The sequence below is a fragment of the Geotrypetes seraphini genome, chromosome 4, assembly GCF_902459505.1.
Source record: "Geotrypetes seraphini chromosome 4, aGeoSer1.1, whole genome shotgun sequence".
In the NCBI taxonomy this organism is placed as follows: domain Eukaryota; kingdom Metazoa; phylum Chordata; class Amphibia; order Gymnophiona; family Dermophiidae; genus Geotrypetes; species Geotrypetes seraphini.
The window spans coordinates 243130139-243153095 of record NC_047087.1 but is presented as its reverse complement, the minus strand read 5'-3'; the positions used below and the strand labels follow the sequence as shown (position 1 = coordinate 243153095).

The 22957-nt window shown below is 42.6% G+C and overlaps 1 protein-coding gene across 1 annotated transcript in view; it reads left to right on the top strand.

Annotated features, from left to right (window-relative positions):
* Window positions 1–22957, top strand: part of REEP3 (receptor accessory protein 3) — a 175196-nt gene that overhangs the window by 58324 nt on the left and 93915 nt on the right. The gene's annotated exons all lie outside the window — the stretch shown is intronic.

The window sequence follows — 22957 nt, the reverse complement described above, 5'->3', positions numbered from 1 at the left end:
TTACAATGTTGTGTCATGAACCAATGGCGATGTTGCATTCCTCTGCCAGTTCTCTAATGGTTAATCGCCGATTAGCATGCACAAGAACCCTCACTTGATCAACATGATAATCATCAGTTGACTTTGGTCTTCCAGTTTGATAATAGTCTTCCACTGATTCATGACCACTTCTGAAGTGTCAATTCTATTCAAAATACCTTGCACGACTCATGACATGTTCTCCTTAAGCCACTTTCAACATTTCTTAAGTTTTTGTAGTGGTCTTACCCAATTTAAAACAGCACTGTAGCGCTACTCATTGAGGTCTCACATGATGAAAAATAGCCAATCACAAAAACACACTTTCACAAAAACTGCTGTAGCTTGGAGTTGAAAATAGATATCATCAAATGGAAGAAAAGAGGTTATCGTGAGGTTTCAAGCTACTCAACGCCACCTAGCATGACTCAAAATAACCTCCCATTGGCGCACAATTCAAACTATACTGGAACTTTTTGAACAGACCTCATATACTCTGACCACAAAGGACACATGCAGACATAAGAACATAAAGATTGCTGTATTGCATTAGAGCAAAGTTAGACCAGGATGTGACCTCAGGAGGGAACTAAGTCTGGTGTGAGCAGCAGGAGATGCTGCTCACTGCCGGTGAAGATTTGAGGAGGTACGTTGGTGGGGGGGGGGGAGGGCTGTGGGTATGGTGAGGTGTAGAGGATGAGAGGGCCCCTGGTAAACCATAGATAAGTGAAACTGTGGATACAGAATCTGTTGATATGGGGCTCTCCCCTAAATATGGTTTGACAGTAATAGCTTGCATTAGATTTGGGTTTAGCTTCCATCTTTACAGTTACAGCTCAGGGCAAGTTACATTCAGGTACGGTAGACATTTCACATTAATAGGCAGCCTGTTATGATGAATTCAACTCAAATGGTGAATTTATATAAGGCTTTCAATCTTCTATCCCTAGCTTTAGTACTATTTGAAAGGGTAAATAACAATTCCTTGTTAACCTGTTCACACTAGAAACATAGAAACTGACGGAGAGAAAAGGGCCAAGGCCCATCTAGTCTGCCCATACCAATATCCCACCCCCTAACTCCCTCCTTGAAGAGATCCCACGTGCCAATCCCATTTTTTCTTAAAATCTGACACGCTGCTGGCCTCAATCACCTCCGGTGGAAGACTATTCCAGCGATCAACCACTCTTTCGGTGAAGAAATATTTTCTGCTGTCACCATGAAATTTCCCACCCCTAAGTTTCAACGGATGCCCTCTTGTTGCCATGGGACCTTTTAGAAAAAAGATATCTTCCTCCACCTGGATACGGCCCGTGACATATTTGAACGTCTCGATCATGTCCCCCCTCTCTCTGCGTTCCTCGAGTGAATATAGATGCAACTTATCCAGCCGTTCCCCATACGGGAGATCCTTGAGTCCTGAGACCATCCGGGTGGCCATTCTCTGAACCGACTCAACTCTCCGCACATCTTTGTGGTAATGTGGCCTCCAGAATTGTACACAGTATTCCAGATGGGGTCTCACCATGGATCTGTACAAAGGCATTATGACTTTGGGTTTACGGCTGACGAAGCTCCTATGGATACAACCCATGATTTGTCTAGCTTTGGATGAAGCTTTCTCCACTTGATTGGCAGACTTCATGTCTTCACTAATGATCACCCCCAAGTCTCGTTCTGCTACAGTCCTTGCTAGGGTCTCACCATTCAGGGTGTAAGGCGTGCATGGATTTTTGCGGCCAAGGTGCATGACCTTGCATTTTTTGGCATTGAAACTTAGTTGCCAGGTCCTTGACCAATGCTCCAGTTGGAGCAGGTCATGTGTCATACTATCGGATATTGAGCCTTTGTCAGGCACTGTGCTTTTGTCTGTTGTGCTCTCGCCCACTATGTTGCATAGTTTGGCTTCATCGGTGAATAACGTAATTTTACCTCGAAGACCCTTAGCCAAGTCACTTATGAAGATATTGAATAGGATCGGGCCCAAGACCGAGCCCTGCGGCACTCTGCTGATCACCTCCGTTGTTTCTGAGGGGGTGCCGTTTACTACCACCCTGTGAAGTCTACCACTAAGCCAGTCCTTAACCCATGCAGTTAATGTGTCGTCTAATCCCATCGAACTCATCTTGTTCAATAACCTGCGGTGTGGGACGCTATCAAATGCTTTGCTGAAGTCCAAGTACACGATGTCTAAGGATTCCCCCGTATCCAGCTTTGTTACCCAGTCAAAGAAGCTGATCAGATTGGATTGGCAGGACCTTCCCTTTGTAAATCCGTGTTCATGGGGATCTCGTAGATACTCCTCGGACAGGATCGTGTCCAATTGACGTTTGATTAGAGTTTCCATTAGTTTGCTCACTATCGATGTTAGACTCACCGGTCTGTAGTTCGCAGCCTCCGTCTTGCATCCCTTTTTGAGGAGTGGGATGACGTTAGCCGTTTTCCAGTCCAACAGGACTCTTCCATTACTTAGGGAAAGATTGAAGAGTGCGGATAACGGTTCTGCCAGGACATCACTCAACTCCCTGAGCACCCTGGGGTGTAGTTTATCTGGTGCCAGAGCTTTGTTCACTTTGAGTCTTGATAGCTCATAGTAGACACTGCTGGGTGTAAACACAAAGTTTTGAAATGGGTCTTCCATGTTTTCCCTTGTCTGCAGCTGAGGGCCGGATCCCAACGCCTCGCAAGTGAAGACTGAGAAGAAGTATTCATTTAAGATTTTGGCTTTATCAGAGTCCGATTCTACATAGTTCCCGTCAGGTTTCTTAAGGCGTACTATCCCACTTGTGTTTCTGTTTCTGTCACTAATATACCTGAAGAAGGATTTATCGCCCTTTTTGATGTTCTTCGCTAGATTCTCTTCCATTTGAAATTTGGCCTCTCTGACTGCTGTTTTGACCGCTTTTGACTTGGCCAGATAGTCTTCCCTAGATTCCTGCTTACCTGATTGTAGGAGATGAATGCTCTTTTCTTCTTTTTTATTTCTGATTTGATAAAACTTACATCATACCCTCTGAGTGTCCTCTCTTCTCCAAGCTCAAGAGCGCTGACTAAATATTTAGAGCAGATATATAAATGCATGATATTTCAAACTTGATCCAACTTAGAGCAGTCTTTTTGAAGTAACATTCTTCTACAGGTTTTGTCTGCTGATTCTACAGGGTTTATACTATCAGGTTAAGAGTAAGCTTGAAACTACTATATTTTTATGCCAGCCTTAGTGGTGGTTTGGGAATATCAACACAAGATTAAAGCCAAAAATAATGAACGAAGCTCTCCTGTGATTGTAATATATTTGGATTGTAGATAGAAAAGGGGAGGCATGACACGATGTAATCCAGGCACAGAACCAAATGAGTCTCTTTAGCTGGCATTTTATTCCATTAATCAAATGCTTCAGTAATATCTCCTCAAAAGGGATATTGAGCATGCATTAAAATGTAATAACTTTAAGAATAAGTTTGAATTGGCTAATGATTTTCATAGGCTGCAGACCAATTAACATATGTTTTCATTATGGCATCTTAACATAGCAATACTGATATTGTTTTGTCATTTGTTATACCATGTTATACCAACTGGTATGGTGGCAGTATACACTTTCTAAAGAATAACCATTAACACTTAAGACATATAAATTAAAAAGAAAACTAATGTAACAAGAAATAAATATATAGTAGTTTGAGCAATGGGTTGAACAACCAGGAAAGCCTGGTTCAAAACCTGCTGCTGCTCCTTATGATCTTGGACAAGTCACTTTACAATTTAAGTTTGTACTTGAGGCAATGGTGCACTGTTCTTCAACCGCTAGTCCGCGGACTGGTGCCGGTCCGCAGGAAATTTTTACCGGTCCGCGCAGGGCCGGCAAGATTAAGGTGACCATAGGTCCCGTTTTCAGACCTCCGTTTTCAGACCTCCGTTGTCCCCACACACAGCGTCCCAAAACTGTGCTCGGGGACAACGGGACAGGCGATCATTTACTGTCTCTACCTGTTGCGCAAAAAAAAAAAGCCTCTCTCCTTCCTTTCCCCAGGTCGGCTGCTATCTTTCCGCCCTGCTGCAGCTGCTAAAGCCGACAAGAAGTCTTCTTTCCAATCGCTGCCTGGCTGGCCCAGAACGTCCTCTCCAACGTCAGAATTGACGTCAGAAAGAAGACTTCATGTCGGCTTTAGCAGCGGCAGCAGGGCGGTAAGATAGCAGCTGACCTGAGGAAAGAAAGGAGGGAGGCTTTTTTTTGCGCGGCAGGAAGGGAAGGAGGTAGGCAGGCAAGCAGGCTGGCTTTGGCCAGGGAGGGAGGGAGAGGGGTAGACAGGCAGGCAGGCTGGCTTCGGGGGTGGGGGTGGGACAAAGTGTGGAAGGCAGTGAAAGGGACATAGGAAGGAGGCACTGGGGGCACTAAAGACATGGGAAGGATGCACTTGGGGCACTAAAGATAGGAAGGGGCACTAAGGACATGGGAAGGAGGCACAGGGGGCACTAAAGACATAGGAAGGGGCACTAAGGACATGGGAAGGAGGCACTGGGGCACTAAAGACATGGGAAGGAAGCACTGGGGGCACTAAAGACATGGGAGGAAGCACTGGGGGCACTAAGGACATGGAAATGAGGCACTGGGGGCACTAAAGACATGGGAGGAAGCACTGGGGGCACTAAGGACATGGAAATGAGGCACTGGGGGCACTAAGGACATGGGAATGGGGCACTGGGGGTACTAAGGACATGGGAAGGAGGCACTGGGGACACTAAAGACATGGGAAGGAGGCACTGGGGCACTAAGGACATGGGAAGGAGGCACTGGGGGCACTAAAGACATAGGAAGGGGCACTAAGGACATGGGAAGGAGGCACTGGGGCACTAAAGACATGGGAAGGAAGCACTGGGGCACTAAAGACATAGGAAGGGACACTAAGGACATGGGAAGGAGGCACTGGGGCACTAAAGACATGGGAAGGAAGCACTGGGGCACTAAAGACATGGGAAGGAAGCACTGGGGCACTAAAGACATGGGAAGGAAGCACTGGGGGCACTAAAGACATGGGAAGGAGGCACTGGGGCACTAAAGATATGGGAAGGAAGCACTGGGGGCACTAAAGACATGGGAAGGAAGCACTGGGGGCACTAAGGACATGGGAATGAGGCACTGGGGGCACTAAGGACATGGGAAGGAGGCATTGGGGGCACTAAGGACATGGGAAGGAGGCACCGGGGGCATTAAGGACATAGGAAGGAAAGAGGGAGGGAATAGAAAGGGACAATTCTTGGGCCTGAGTGCAGAAAGAAAAGGATGCACAGTCAGAAGGAAACGCAACCAGAGACTCATGAAATCGCCAGACAGCAAAGGTAGGAAAAATGATTTTATTTTCAATTTAGTGATCAAAACGTGTCAGTTTTGAGAATTTATATCTGCTGTCTATATTTTGCACTATATTTGTCTAGTTTTCTATAGTTACTGAGGTGACCGAGCTTGCGGAGATGGGGCGGAAACAGGGTTTTTAAATTTTAGTCCTAGTAGTTTGCCGGTCCACAAAATAATTCTTTAATTTCTGCTGGTCCATGGGTAAAAAGGTTGAAAAACACTGCTCTAGTGTACCTAAATGTAACTCACGGAGTTGCTAATGGAAAGGTATGAAATAAATTAAGGTAAGTAATGTGACTAAACTATAAGGTGTACATGAAGGACAAAATTCCAGTACTAGTGTCAACAACTTATGTACATAAAGATTGAAATAACCAAGCACAAGATTGAAATAACCAAAATCTATGAACTTATGGCCACAACCTCCACTAAACACATCAGATTAGTCACAAATACTCCAAGGAGATGGTAGATCATAACTCTATACCTCAGGACAAATTTGATTCATGTTCAGCTTTCCGGTACACTTTCTCTTTTGTTGTCCTAATTATAGGTTTGCTGGATAAGATTTTGTGCTAAGCAACCCCCAACACTCAACACGGGCGCATCAAAAACTAAAGGCACTTGTTAAATTACATGATGACCAGAACAGAGCTAGTGAAATGCAGCATATATTCTCTTACATTGTCTTTTGAATAGTTCGTTCACGCACAATGTGGCAGACATGAGGTCAGAAATATGGACGCTCTGTTGCATGATTTCACCATCGAAGAACGTCTTCGCTTTCTTTGGGCAGAGAGAATGAAACCTGTGTAAATTCACTGTGGATTATTGACTCAGTATGGCTATAGCACCATGAATCATTGAAAGGTTTAAAGTGGAAAGAACAGGTGAAATTGATGAAGGTCATTCTGGTCGTCCACAACATCATGCACACAAGGGCAGATTCCTTGATTAGAGAAGACTGATGGATGACGGTGGCTCAATTGTCTGCAGGTTTGGATATCAGCTATGGATCTTCATTTGCCATAATGCATGATGACTTGGGATACAGGAAAGTCTGCGCATGATGGGCTCCCAAACAGTTTACTAATCTGCACAAGCAACAGCATGTAGAGGTTGCAATCCAGTTCCTGAGACGGTATGAAAAAGATCTGAGTATTCTGGAGAAAATTGTCACCGGCAATGAGACACGGGTACATCACTGCAACCTGGAGCGCAAAAGACAAAGCATGATGAAGTAAAGGAAGTGGTGGTCACCTGGCTTTGGAAGCAGCTGAAAAACTACTTCTCTTCAGGAATGCAGAAGCTAGGGAAAATGCTCAAAGTACCTGTATGTAAACCACTTGGAGTGTGGGTGTGGTATACCATAGATACTAAAATATATATTTATATTTATATTTATATATATATATATATATATATATATATATATATATATATATATATATATATATATATATATATATATATATATATATATATATATATATATATATATACACTAGTTGAACGATACAACAAATGTGTCATCTTAAATGGGGACTATGTGGAAAAGTGATATGTTCACTTGCTCACAGTTACTTCTATTAAAGCAGTTAAATGTATTTTGCCTTTACTTTTTGATTTACCCTCGTGTGTGTATATATATTTTGCATCTGCCCTTTGTTCAATTGGACTTGAGGGCTTTTGCTAAATTAAGCGAATACAGCAATGCATTGGTCTGATTTTTTTGATTTAGCATGAATGATTCTAGTTTAAAGGTGTCTTCTGTTCTCTGTTGGCAAGAATGGATTAAAAGATTTTCTTGCTAAGTGACAGGAAAATCAGTTATTAGCTGATTCATTAAACATGACTGATATTGTCAATTGGTGGCATTCTTTGGGTAAAATCATAAATGATCTTGCCCTTCTAAGTGCCTACCTGTAGGTAGGGTAAAACAAGTTGGTTCCTTCGCTGGCGCTTCTTAAAAAAGGCTGAGAAAGCATAGTATAGATGTCAGTTCTACCAACCTAAAATTGCTATCAGTTACCTGAAGAGCATTTTAAGACATTGAAATTATTAGTTTCACATAAGGTTACAAATATAGGATTGGTGGTTCCTAATGTAGAGTTCTGCTATTAAATATTTTGAAAATAGTGTCTGCTATTTAACTGAAGGTGGCCAATATTGTGAAATTAGTTGATCCATTTGAGGGCTCAATGAGTTTCAACTGAGGTAAGCGATAGATGACTTCCTCAGGTAAGGAACAAGAGTTGTGTTTTAGACTCTTACCCAGCATCTTTATTATTTACTTCGTCTGGACACAATGAACTGAGCCTCTGTATAACCCATTATTAAGGAACTATCTTTAGTTGCCAAAACTTTAGCAAACACTTGCTTACCTGCATTAAAAATTGAGATTGGCCTGTAAGACTTATGTTTTATCCTTCCTTTCTTTAGGGATATTAGAAATTCAGGCTTCTAACATTCACTCACTCTGTTCATAACCTCTGTTAAAAGCTAAGACATTTCTTTGGCGAAGCCCTTATAGCAGTGTCTCGCAAACTTTTTCGAGCCGGGACACTAAACTTAGTATCTCCAGCTCGAGACACCCGGAAATGCACTGGCGTCGGTGTGATGATGTCACACGCAGGCATGCCGTCAGCGTGCAACGTCGGCACATGCACAAAGGCCCTTCAAATGGACCTTGCGCCAAGAAGAGAGAAGGGCTGACAGAGAGAAGAGATGCCGGCATCGGGAGATTGTTTACAGGACGTGCCTCTCTTTGCAAGAGGCATGTCTTGTAGACAGAGAGCTGGAACTGGCATCTCTCCTCTTCCCCAGTGTACCGCGGCACACCTGAAATCTCAGGAGGCACACTGGTATGCTGCGGCACACAGTTTGAGATACACTGCCATATTGTATTGTCAGATCATCCACACCCGAAGCCTTACCCATTTCCAGTGACTGAATAGTGGATAACCAACACATTCAAGCACTCACTGTGCTCTAGAGAGAACCAGGAGGTCCCCCCCCCAAAAAAAAAAACACTTTTTGTATAAAAGCATTAGCAGTATAGAGTTTTGTAAGAACTCTCAGAATTTTTCTTAAATTTACAAAAGACATGTATAACAGAGTACCTGAACTGTCTTTAAATATGGGCTGCCTGAGTTTTGCAATTTATCTGCAAACAAGTGACTACCTTTACCTGTGTATTTATAGTGTCACTGTTTCAATTTAGCCAACTTGAACTGTAGATCATCTTGATTTAAACTTTTCCAGGCATAACCATTCAGCCTGCAGCTCAATCCATACCTACAGAGAGCCTGTTGCTTTATGTTAGGACTTTAATTTGGTAATTTGGGCCAAGTATTTGTTTCTACGGTTCTCTCTGAATCTTTTTCTTTAGCAGCAATCTTCATAAAGAAGCCCTTGGAGATCACCTTCAAAGTGTCCCAAACAATATGATAAAAATGAAGGCCCAGAATCTAAGTTGTTACTAAGCAGTTTTATACTCCTTCACCACCTCTTCATCTTTTAATAAGCTATTATTAAGGGACCAGTATTTGGGCCCTGGCCTTTGTGTGAATGTCAAGAATCTCTATTGGATGATCTAAGAAAATAGTATTACCATTCTGGCAGGAGCCAAACTTTCTTCAAATGGAAGCATCCAAAAAGAGGTAATCAATATAAGAATATGCCACATGTGGCACTGAGTAGAATGTATAATCACATTGTGCTACATGTCCTTGCCCACATCAAAAAGACCTAAATCCTGTATCATGGTTTTCAGTCCTTTGTAGTGTTTATTCCAAGCTGTCTGCTTCACAGTAGTATCCAATGCAGGGTTCACACAAATGTTTAGTCACCACCCAGAATCACCACCCCTTTTTCAAACTCGGTCAAGATGATTTTAACAGAATTTAAAGAAGGCAGCCTGACCAACATTTGGGGCTTATATGGTTGCCAGGGTTTTATTTAAAACATCTAGTTAAAAACTGAAAAAATTAGGACACCCCATTAAATATTCAATTCTTTCTTAAAAATGTTAACATATTGATGTCAAATCTTTTTTTTTTTAAATTTCTCTGGAATAGAAAGTGATGTAATTGTAGGTAAACAACAAACATTTTCCTTGATTTACTCATGAAACAAAAGATATCCACAAAAATGTGTATTCTAATTGAGGAATGAATTAGGACACCTCGACATATCCTCCCACTTAAAGTGGCTCAAATCACACACAGGTGTATCACATCAGGTGCACATGATTAGAATATCGTTACTCAGCATTTTGAAGGAGGTTTGCCCTACTTAAACCTCAGACATTTAGTTTGTGCTCATGACTGCTGCAGTGAGAGTGAACACCATGGTGAGATCAAAAGAGCTGTTTGAGGCTTTCAGAAAGAAGATTGTAGCAGCTTATAGGTCTGCTAAGGGATTTAAAAAGATCTCGAAATAATTTGACATTAGCCATTCCATGGTCTGGAAAATAGTGTACAAGTAGAGGACTTTCCAAACAACTGCCAACATGTCCAGGTCTGGCCGTCCAAGCAAGTTGACCCCCAGAGCAGACCACAAAATGCTAAAAGAATTCCCCCAAACCCCTAAAATGTCATCACAGGATCTACAGCAGGCTCTTGCTACTGTTGATGTGAAAGTGCATGCCTCTATAATCAGAAAGAGAGTGCACAGATCTAACTTACATGGGAAGTATGCAAGGAGGAAACCTTTGCTAAGAAAAACATCAAGGCCAGACTGAAGTTTGCCATAGAGAACGTAGACAAACACTAGGATTTCTGGAATAGTGTTCTATGGATAGGTGAGTCTAAAAAGGAATTAGTTGGCCCCAGAAAAGAGGACATGTTTGACGTATACCAAATATAGCATTCCAGGATAAGAACCTCATACCAACTGTGAAGCATGGAGGTAGAAGCATTATTGTTTGGGGATGCTTTGCTGCAGCAGGACCTGACCAGCTCACCATCATAGAATCCATCATGAATTCTACTTTGTATCAGAGGGTGCTTGAGGAACATGTGAGACCATCTGTAAGAAAATTAAAGTTGAAGTGGGACTGGACTCGCAACACAGCAATTACCCAAAACATACCAGTAAATCCACCAAGGACTAGCTGAAAACTAAGAAATGGAGAGTCCTGGAGTGGCCGAGTCAAAGCCCTGATCTTAATCCCATTGAGATAATGTGGGGTGATTTGAAATGGGCTATATATGTAAGAAACCCCTCAAACATCTCACAGCTGAAAGAATTCTGCATTGAGGAGTGGCCAAACTTTCCTCAGACTGATGTCAGAGACTGGTAGATGGCTACAAGAAGTGTCTCACTGCAATTATTTCAGCCAAAGGAGGTAACACTAGCTATTAGGGTGTAGGGTGTCCTAATTTATTCCTTGGAATATACATATCTTTAATTTCATGAGTAAATCAAGGAAACCTTTTATTGTTTTCCTGTAATTGCATCACTTTATTTTCCAGAGATAAATAAAAAAAAAGAAATTTGACATCGATATGTAAACATTTCTTAAGAAATAACTGAATATTTCATGGGGGTATTCTAATTTTTTCACATGAATGGTATCTACCTTTGGATCTCTCTTAACACTGAATGGTCATAGCCAGGTGTTATGAAATAATATAGCTACACTTTTTGTTTTAGTGTCTGTGATCTAATGGCAGTAGGGTACATTCTGTGCTTAAATAGTTGTTCACGACACTTATGTAAGTGAGTCTCCTGCATAAATGCTATATCTGCATCTTCCGGCACACCAGTTCTTGAAATAGCAAATGTCACTTTCTGAGAGAGGTTAAACCCTTAACATTTAAAGTGAAAACTGAGGTGAGACATGATGAAAAGGAGGGCATTCCACCCTTCACTTGCAACTCTCAGTGATAAAAGGAAAAATATATTCATTCACCCAAAGAAGAGAATGACAAGGTAAAAAAATAATTCCTGGTCATCAGCAGCAGATGAATATAGAGACGAGTGGGTTGTGTCTATCCACCAGCAGGCAGAGAGAGAGAGCGACCACCAAGCTGAATTCTATTGTATATAGGGTGGTATGCTCACTGGTAAGCCAGTATTCTTTATTTTCGCAGGTGGATTGATGGTTTCTCTACAGCTCTGTTGGCTCTGTGGTGTGACAATATTAGGGGGGAAGAATACTGGCTTACCAGTGAGCATCCTATATATGACAGAACTCAAACTTGGTGTTCTCTATCTCTGCCTGCTTGTAGATGGACACAACCCACTTGTCTCTGGATCCATCTGCTGTCACTAAAGAAAAGCAAATTACCAGGTGTGAAACAATTTTACCTCCCCCCCCCCAATCACCCCCAAAAAAGAAAAAGGAGAAACATACCTTATTTCCCTCATCTACAGAGTCAAAAAGACACAGGCGGGGAAAATATTGAGGAAGTCCCGTCCCCCAGTCCATATTGTCATATTATCAATCATTTTGGAATCACTAATTATCAGTCCTCTGATTACAGCATAAGTAATTTAAGGAGTAAAATTACCAAGATACCTATCAAAAAGAAAACCCCTAATATTCAAGCTGGCATGTGCTCGACTAGAGGAAAAACTCCAGAATCAACAGAAAATTAAACTGATGGGCTGCGTTAAGAACTGGTTGAGTGGAAGGCGACAGAGGGTAGTGATCAATGGAGATTGCTCTGAGGAAAGGGATGTTACCAGTGGGGTGCCTCAAGGTTCTGTTCTTGAGCCTGTACTTTTTAACATTTTTATAAACAATACTGCTGAAGGGTTGTCGGGTAAGATTTCCCTCTTTGCGGATGATACCAAAATCTGCAATGAAGTAGACATGCCAGATGGTGTGAATAACATGAAGAAAGACCTGGCGATGCTTGAAGAAAGGTCTGAAATATGGCAGCTAAAATTTAATGCTAAGAAATGCAAGGTCATGCATTTGGGCTGCAAATACCCGAGGGAACGGTACAGTTTAGGATCGAAGAACTTATGTGTATGACAAAAGAGCGGGTTTTGGGTGTGATTGTATGTGATGATCTTAAGGTGGCCAAACAGGTTGAAAAGGTGACTGTGAAAGCTAGAAGGATACTAGGTTGCATAGGGAGAGGTATGGCCTGTAGGAACAAGGATGTATTGATGCCCCTGTATAAGACTCTGGTGAGACCTCATTTAGAATATTGTGTACAATTCTGGAGGCCACACCTTGAAAAAGATATAAAAAGGATGGAGTCAGTCCAGAGGAAGGCTACTAAAGTGTGTGATCTTCATCATAAGGCATATGGGGAAAGACTTAAAGATCTTAATCTGTATACTTTGGAGGAAAGGCAGGAGAGGGGAGATATGATAGAGACATTTAAATACCTACGTAATGTAAATGCGCATGAGTCGAGTCTCTTTCATTTGAAAGGAAACTCTACAATAAGGTCATAGGATGAAGTTAAGTAGTGATAGGCTCCAGAGTAATCTAAGGAAATATATTTTTACAGAAAGGGTGGTAGATGCTTGGAACAGTCTCCTGGAAGAGGTTGTGGAGACAGATACTGTGTCTGAATTCAAGAGGGCCTGGGATAGGCACGTGGGATATCTCAGAGAGAGAAAGAGATAATGGTTACTGCAGATAGGCAGGCTAGAAGGCCATTTGGCCTTTATCTGCCATCATGTTTCTATGTAACAGACTCTATCAACAGTTTCTGAGGACAAAACACAGTCATTCATTCTCATCTTCTGTGCTGCATGAAACACCCTCCCCCCAACTTTTTACATTTTTGTTCTCATTCTTCTGTTCATTAGTTTCATGGAGTGTCTTGTATTAGTGGTGTTTAACAGCCACTCTCTACTTAATCTTTCTACCCCATTCCTAGTTTTATAAACTTTTATTATATACCCTCTGTCTACTTTTCTCAAAACTGAAAAAGCCCTAATCTGTTCAGCCTCTGTTCCATCCATTTCTTTTTTTTTTTCATATTTAAATGTTTATTGAAAAGAAACTTTTGTGTTTAACCATGTACAGAGGTAACATAATAAATGCATTGCGACATACAGCCAAGAATATCATATACAAACAGCTATCAGATAACACACTAAAGAAAGCAAGTTGTTATCTGTTCCAATAGACAAACTTCCTCATTACCCAAGTCCCAACATAATACTAGTTCCCCTGTCATCCACAGTCCCCAAATCCCCCCCCCCCAAAGCCCCATTCTTCCGGCAGACAACAAGGCAGTGGTCTCTAGAAGGTCCCCTAAAGAGCATCCAGTATTTCTCCCAACTTCCTCCAAGTATGGTAATAAGTGGTATAACTATGACATCTCTTCGCTATGGCTATCTCCATCTTTCCCATAGAGAGTAATCGAGTTACCCATGCAGCTTGAGAGGGAGCTTCCACGTTTTTCCAATGGTTAGCAATTAGACATTTCGCTGCTGCTAAGCCCCATCTGAGGAATTTAGTCTGCCAAGAATGGTCCCTTTTATTATATAATCCTAAAAGACAACTCTGAGGAGATAGAGCAACACATTCCCCCAGACATTCAGACAGTATACCAGTCACAACTTTCCAGAAGGATTGAATAAGCCTACACTCCCACCAGATATGCATGAAAGATCCCCCTTGCTGTCCACACCTCCAACATAGATCAGGCACTCCAGGATACATTCTATGCAAACGTTCCGGTGTATAGTACCACCGTGTTAGCACCTTGTATGCATTTTCCTGAATCAATGCACAGGAGGACGCTTTATATGCCTCCCTGCAAATCGTCTCCCAATCTTTATCAGACAACATTGAGTCTAGGTCCCTCTCCCATTTCATTCGAAAAGAGTAAATAGCGGGTGAGTGTCCCCTCTTGTATTGGTAGATCACCGACAGAGGTTTAGGAACCTTCTGTAGCAACAACCAAAGATTTTCCAAGGGTTCCCTATCTTGCTGTAACCCAGATCCCCAACCCTGTGCTAAGATAAAATGTCGAATTTGTAGATATGCGAAGCAATCCCCATCGGGTAAATCGTAAAGTTGTTGAAGTATAGGGAATGTGATGGGCCCATCTTTTCCAATGAGGTCACGAAACACTCTTATCCCCTTTAGAAACCATCTGTGAAAGATCTTATTATCTCGGCCAGCTGGAAACCGGGGTTCATACTGTATCCCTGCTAGTGATGACACCTGAGCTCCGTCTCCCATCTGCTTACGCGTTTGACTCCATAATCGTACCAAATGTTGCACAAAAGGGTTAGACATGCTCTGGACCCACCTACGCTGCGCCCCAGATGACCATATCTTGAATTTCAAAGGTTCCATGTCACTATAATTCCTTTCTATTTGTACCCCACTTTTATACTCCCCTATTTCCCATTCCAGCACCATTTTCAGCTGCGCCGCTTGATAATACCACACCAAATTAGGCAACCCCCTGCCCCCCGCCTCCCTAGGAGCCCACAACAGTGATTGGGATAGTCTTGGGGCTTTACGATGCCAAATAAAACTACGAATTTCCCTACTCAGTCTCCTCAAGTCTCCTAAAGGGACCGGTACAGGCAAGGTCTGGAAAAGAAATAGCAACCTGGGAAGTACATTCATTTTTACGATCGCTATCCTACCCCACCATGATATCCACAGCCCATGCCAGCGTTGCAAGTCAGCTCGGATAGTTTGATAAATGGGCAAGTAATTCTTGTCATATATTCTCTGGAGATCCGAAGGAATATAAATTCCCAAGTATCTAATCCCTTGCTCCGCCCATCTGAAGGGGAAAGTATCCCGCAAATTATCCACCTCCTGCCGTGTCAGCGTCAAATTCAAGATCTCCGTCTTTGTTAAATTTATTTTAAATCCGGAAACCCTCCCATAAGTATCAAATATCTGTAGAATATGAGGTATAGAAATCTCAGGTTGTCCCACATATAAAAGGATGTCATCTGCAAACATCGCTATTCGGTGTTCCATCCCCCCACTGACTACCCCCACCAACGATGCATGATGTCTAATAGCTAACGCAAGTGGTTCAAGGGACACCGCAAACAATAAAGGAGAAAGGGGGCATCCCTGCCGAGTTCCCCTGTATATGGAGAAGAAATCAGTGTACGATTGATTAATCCGTAGGCATGCCCTTGGTTCCACATATAGAGCCCGAACCCATTCTCCAAACTTTCCCCCCAGACCCATCCTATCCATCACCTCCCATAAAAACCCCCAAAGAACCCGATCAAATGCTTTCTCAGCATCGACCGAGATCAAAATTGCCCTATCTCGGCTCTTACCTACTTCCCAAAGTAAATTAAGAGTTCTTCTGATGTTATCGCTCACCTGTCTCCTCTGTATAAACCCCGCTTGATCCTGATGGATCAGGGTGGGTAATACCTTCCCCAAACGTTGAGCTAAAACCTTGGCCAATATTTTTGCATCTAAATTTAACAAAGATATGGGTCGATAAGATCCACAGAGTAAGGGGTCCCGTCCCGGTTTGGGCAGTATCACCACCCCTGCTTCCCCCATCGTAGGCGGAAACCTACCTCCCCCGGAGATTCCATTAGCTACTCTAGCCAAGAGGGGCCCCAATTGTGCCGAGAATTGTTTATAATATCGGCTAGTATACCCGTCCAACCCTGGAGATTTACCATTCTTCAACCCGCCAATCACCCCTAGGATCTCAGAAAGTTGTATCGGCTCTCTTAAATATTCCTGATCAATTCTGATAACACTGGTATCTGCAGCGAGTCCAAAAATCCCGTCTGCGCTCCCTCCTCTATGGGCCCCGGGTGCCCGTACAGTTCCGAATAAAAAATTTTAAATTCTTTTTGGATAGAGGTGTCCGTGACGTGTAGTTCCCCCCCTACTTCTCTTGTTATTCGAGTTATAGTATTCCGAGCTTGTTTAATCCGTATATATCTAGCAAATTGCGTACTAGTTTTATTACTATGTTCATAGATATTAAGTCGGAATCTCTCTCGCATACGTTCCGTTTCTTCCACTTGAAGTTGGTATAGTTCATCCCTTACTCTTTGTAATTGAACCAACGATCGGGTGTCCCTCCTATTCTGATGTTGCATTTCCAACTGAGTTAAATGAGTTCTTAGCTGAAGAAAGGTTCGGGCTCTCTGTTTTTTAAATTTAGCCCCCCATTTAATAAATTCGCCCCGGACAACCGCTTTAAGAGCATCCCACAATATAGCATCAGATACTTCCCCATTATCATTCAAAGTTAGATAGTCTCCAATAAGATGGTTCACCGCCTCAACCACCTGAGGGGAACTCAGCAGGGATTCATTAAGTCTCCAATATTTACTGCCCCCCGGGTTGTTCCATCCATTTCTTATCATTTTTCTTACCCTTTCCTGAATCTTTTCAATTGTATTATATTTTTGGGAAGATAAGGTGAACAGCACCTAGTACTCAAGGTGCAGATGCACCACCAATAAGCTATACAGAGGCATAATAGTTTCACTTTTGTTCCCCATCTCTTTTCAAATGTTATCTAACATTCTGTTTATTTTTTTGTGGGGGGTTTTCTTTCTTTTTTTTTCATAGCAGAGACAGCACACTGAGCTGAAAATATCACTTGTTATTCCCAGTGACTCAATATCTGTTTTTGGGTGGTGATTCTTAAATTAGAACTGAACACTTTCTACTTATCCACTCCATTTCTGATGTGCCTTATGCATCACTGTCCATATGTACAGTGGGGCTCTACTGTATGTCCACACTTGACCCTTTTGTAGACTTTCACTCAGACCCAACAGCTTCTTTCATCAAAAGGTGAAGAGGCCACTTAGGGCCAGATTCTCAAAACTTAAGATTGCCTTTAACGTGGTCACTAAACCGGTTTCAGCTGATTTAGCCTGCATGCATTTTATGGGTGGACTATCAAAACTGCTTATTTGCGAGCTTTCTAGCAGTTTCCAACACTGCCATGCAAATGGGCTCTTCAGTGTTTAAATGAGCACTCTGGTGGATTCTTCAACATCGCTGAGTCATTCTCCAAGAGCTGTTTGGCGTTTAGCAACAAAAAAAAATCAGTGACTGGTCCAGGACTGCCTGTACAGTGCCAGCACTATGAAAAGTGCATCTCATGGCATATGTTTTGACTGTGGCTAATGAAACAAAATAAAAATTACCTGATTCACAAATTAGTCTTCTTTTTTTTTGGGGGGGGGAGTGGTAAAAGCATTCTTCAGCGCGTGTATTATAGCCATGTCTTACGAATTATAATAGTTTTTGCATGTATGTTAAAGGCTGACGTTGCATTTCCCCTATAGCCACCAAGCAACATACCCCAACACCCTCGGCAGCAGGAAAGATGCCCACTCTCTGCCTCCAAGCAACATCCCCTCGGCAGCGGGAGAGTTGCCCACTTTCTCCCGCCGCCACTCAAACCCCCCCCCCTACCCCTTACCTTACTTAGATGGTTGGCCGGAGGGATGCCTACTTCCTTCAGCCATAAGACATAAATTTCTTCCACTATTTTTAGGACTTATGTTATCAGCTGGCCTACATTGTAAGTAGATGCAGCAGCTGAGCTTATCGCGGCAAGGGATCTTCCTGCTGCAATAAGTTTAGCGGACGCAACTACCCCCCCTAACAATCGTGGCAGGAGGGATGCCCAGTCCCTCCTGCCAAAATTAGCAGAACCCAGTCCCTCCTGCTGGCACACCCTGCCCTCTTGCCAGACCGCTCATCCCAGGCCCCCCTGACCCACCCCTCCAGGGCCCCTCTCTAACCTCTTCTTGATGGCCGGGTTTTCCCTCTGAATGGCGGGCCTGCCCCTTCCCAGTGCATTGTGAGATGCACCGGGGAGGAGTCTAAGGCCTGATTGGCCCAGGCACCTAAGGCCCCGCCCATAGGAGGGGCCTTAGACACCTGGGCCAACCTAATATTCCAGTTGGCCCATGTGCCTAAGGCCTCTCTTATGTGCGGGGGAGGTCCCGTCTGACCGGCCATTAAGTAGAGGTTAGAGGGGTGGTTGGGGGGATTTGGGTGGGGCTAGGGGGGTCCTGATAGGGGTGGACTGGGCGGTCCAGCAGTTGGGGGGGGAGGTTGCGAAGATACCCTAGCATCTGGTAACTGTGATTCGGGTTATTCTTCCCAATGTGCATCACTTTGCATTTGTCCACATTAAATTTCATCTGCCACTTGGACGCCTAGTCTTCTAATTTCTTAAGGTCTGCTTGCTCACAATCTGCATGTGTTTTAACAACTTTTAACAGTTTAGTGTCATCTGCAAATTTAATCATCTCACTCGTCATTCCAATTTCCAGACCATTTATAAATCAATTAAATAGTACTGGTCATTTGAATACTTTGATGTTTTACTCTTATACATTAATAGCTGTTTTCATTTGCTCATTTCTGATCTGAAGAAAGCTTTGAAAGCTTATCTAACCATGCTCTAGTTAGTCTGATAACAAAGATATAATTTGGATTCTTTTTGTTTTGTTTTATTTCTTCATATTATCTAGGGCTTAGAATAATTGAATTTAGAGTGGTCATAAAGATGTTGTATAATAATGGTAAAGTAGGAGAACCTTGTGGTACTTTGCATGGTGGGGGTCAAATAGTCAGAGTGAGTCCATCCTTTAATATTCTATATCAGGGGTGTCCAACCTGGGGCCCAATGAAGTATTTTGTGCGGCCCCGGTTGAGGGCGATGCAGTGTTTTCCTCTGCTGCCCCCGGGTGTGTACCGTCTTGTCGGCTCCCTCCTCTGTCTTACTGCAGCGTTTGCGCGGCCCTAGAAACATTTTTTTCGGCCAATGTGGCCCAGGGAAGTCAAAAGGTTGGACACCCCTGTTCTATATCATTTATTTACCAGAAAACCTTGAAACCATTGTAGACAAGACCTGAAATGCCTAATTCAGGATAATCTATTTAGTAACAAGATACGATTTATTGTGTCAAATGCTGCAGAGACATCAAATCACAATAACAGCATTTGTCCACCCAAGCTGATCTTATCCTAGACCAGATCAACCAAATATGTCTCTACTGTGTGAATTTCTAAATCCATGCTGAAAGAATAACAACACATAATATAATCTTTTAGTTAGGAGGTAACTACAAACTGTGGGTGTCATCGTAGACAATAGAATTAAACTTTCTGCCAAAAAAACAAACAGAATAGTAGGAAGTTTTAAAAAAGGGATGGTTAACAAGACTAAGAATGTTATAGTGCCCCTGTATCGCTCCATGGTGATTGCAATACTCCAGACCTCATCTGGAGTATTGCAATCAGTTCTGGTCTCCTTATCTCAAGAAAGATATAGTGGTGCTAGAAAAGGCTCAAAGAAGAGTGACCAAGATGATAAAGGGGATGGAACTCCTCTCGTATGAGGAAAGACTAAAATGGTTAGGGCTCTTCAACTTGGAAAAGAGATGGCTGAGGGGACATATGATTGAAGTGGATCAATTTTTCACTCTGTCAAAAATTACAAAGACTAGGGGACACTCAATGAAGTTACAGGGAAATACTTTTAAAACCAATAGGAGGAAATATTTTTTCACTCAGATAGTTAAGCTTTGGAACGCAATGCCAGAGGTTATGGTAAGAGCAGATAGCGTAGCTGGTTTTAAGAAAAGTTTGGACAATTTCTTTGGGAAAAGTCCATAGTCTGTTATTGAGAAAGACATGGGGGAAGCCATTGCTTGCCCTGGATTGTTAGCATGGAATACTTCTACTCCTTGGGTTTTGTCCAGGTACTAGTGACCTGGTTTGGCCACCATGAGAACGGGCTACTGGGCTTGATGGACCATTGGTCTGGCCCAGTAAGGCTATTCTTATGTTCTTATAAAAGGTATGGTTGCTACCGGCCTGTAATTAGCAGCCTGAGAGAGGTCTAAATCTACTACTTTCGGTATGGCTGTAAGTGAAATTTTACTAAATGCCTCTGAAAACAATCTTTGCATCAGAGTTGAATTAACTGCTGCTTGGCTGGCCTGAACGTTCTCTCCAACGTCAGAACTGACGTCGGGGGGGAAGGCTTATGGGCTGTTGGTATGCAATTGCTGCACGCACCTGGCTCTTCCCAGAGTTGCGGCAACAATGGGGGGAGGGGGTAATTAAATGGAGCGGGTGGGTGGTGAGGGGGGGGGCAGTCGACGGTCAGCCCGCATTCCCCAACAAGCGGTCTGCATACCATGTAGGGTATGCGTACCGCAGGTTGAGAAACCCTGCACTAAGTCAGCAAATTTGCAAGTGAATGACTGGCCTTTTTTGTAGGTGGGACCTGATATAGTATATAAGAAGGAGAAATTAAGAAACTGTCTAAGGAGTGATGGAGGGGAGATGAAATCAAGATGTCGACGAGAGCGAATGCCTGAGAGGGAGGCTCCGCTAAATCATCCTTACCGGCATTGCTGAACAATGATCCCCATAATTGAACATGAGGAAGAGGAAGGGAGCCCCTCACACAAACCCTCCAGTGATGGCGGCAATCCTACAATGGCTGATTCAGACGACTTTAGAGGGAGCCTTTTTGTGATCAGGCGAACCTGCTACAACTACTTTGGGGGAGAGCCCGAGTTCTTCAGGCGAACTCGGCTTACAGGAATGGGCGGTGCTAAGCCGAGCAGAGGTTAGCTCCACCCCCAACCAGGAAGGAAGCCGGTGGAGGGAGTGTCTGAGGAGCCGAAGCCCAGACAGGAAGTTTTGGACCTCAGCGTTGGCGGGCCAGCTACACCAGCCTCATCAGGGGACGGAGTGGCAGGAGAAATACCTCAATTACCCCACACTAGGGCAGAGGTGAGAGGTCCTACTGGCAGGTCTAACATCAATTTTGGGGTTTTGGAGAGACCTGATAAGATAGACATGGAAGCCTTATGGCAGACCATTTCAGTTATGGATGCAAATCATAAGCTTTCCTTTTCTACTTTAAACACGGATTATGGGACTATCTACTCCAAAGTAGTGCATCAGGGTATGGCTCTAAAAAAAAGCGACTGAGAAATTGGAAAGACAGGAAGAAAAATTGACAGAAATGAAAGCTTTAGAAACTGAGTAGGTTAAAGAAAGAACTTTTATTTCAAGAAAAATGGAAAGCTTTGAGAATCAATTGAGGAGAAATAATTTGATATTCCTGAATTTTCCTTGATTGCACCTGTGGAGATGGCAAGGACATTTTGGCTATTCCATCAGAAAATTTGCCTCCTATTGTGAGAGCTAACTATCTTCAATTAAAGAAACCTGCGGTGGTGTCAACTCCTAATGGCAATCAAGGAGAAAATGGGACATATTTTAACTTAATTAATTTTCTAGAGAACTCTTTCGAGGTTATTACAGAGAGAAAAACCTTGCTGTTAACACTTGCTTTGGAAAGTGATAGGGAGTATATACTACAAATGTATTTCCATCATATAAATGATCAGTTCTTGGGTTCAAATGTTCGTGTATTTCCAGATTTATCTCAGAAATCCCAAAGGCAGAGGAAGGAATTCTTGGCATTGCGGCCAAGAATCCTCACCTTGGGAAATATATTTCTATTAAAGTTTCTTGTAAAATATTTTGTTACATATCAAAATAAGAATTACCTGTTTTTTGAATCCAAGCAAAAGAACAAAGTGTATGTGTAGCTTATGAAGTATAACTGACATAAACCGGCTGTAGGATATGCAGAGTATTGCCATTCTTTTGTTAATTTTAAGTTTCCACAGATCTTACGTTTTCCTGTTGATTTTGTCTAAAATTGTGGACTAAATAATGGTTGAATTACTTATGTTTTACCTTTCCATTTCTGTTTTATGGAATTATTGATCTGTTTCAAGTTTGTATACTTGAATGTAAAAAAGAAAAATGTTATAAAAAGAAGCTGTCTAAGGTTTCACATCCTCATCTAAAATATTTTTCAGACGCAGATTAAAGTCTCTTACTATCATGCTCATCTTTGATATTATTACCATATTTTTTGCACTATAAGACACACCTGACCATAAGACACACCCTAGATTTAGTGGAGGAAAACAAGAAAAAAAAACATTCTGAACCAAATTGTCTACTAATATATACCAGGCTCTGCACCCAGCCCCCCTCACTCCCTGTCAGGCTCTGTACCCTGTCCCCCCTTCCCTGCCAGGCTCTGCACCATACCTTTGTAAAACAACCCCCTGTCATCTGCCTGTTAGGAAGCAGTTTTGTTGTGCATGACAACCATTCAAGAATCCTACAGCAGTGAAAGAATGAAAGTAAAAAAGACAGGGGAAGAGAAAGAGAGAGTTATAAGTACAGGCCAGAATGGGAAGGAAGGTGCAGCCTTGTCTTCTTGGATGGGAGTGGCTTATGTGAATTTCCTTTGATGAGACTGTTACCTAGCATAGGAAGCACTCTCGCTGAATAGCTGGGAAATAGGTTGCAGGGATCCCAGGGTATCATGCACATTTCAGAGCTGTGAACTACTGACTACTCATTTAACTGCTCCTCTTCCCTAGGCTGTAAAAAATTAAATGTCTACCAAATATACACAACCGGCTATACTTGAGCAGCTCTAACATACGCAGGATATAACTGAACTTCCTTTCTAACATAAACTGGAGTTCTAATACAAAGCAAATGCACAGCATGTCACACATATAGCTCCTATATAACATAGGAGTTCTTATAGTGCTCTAAAACAAGCA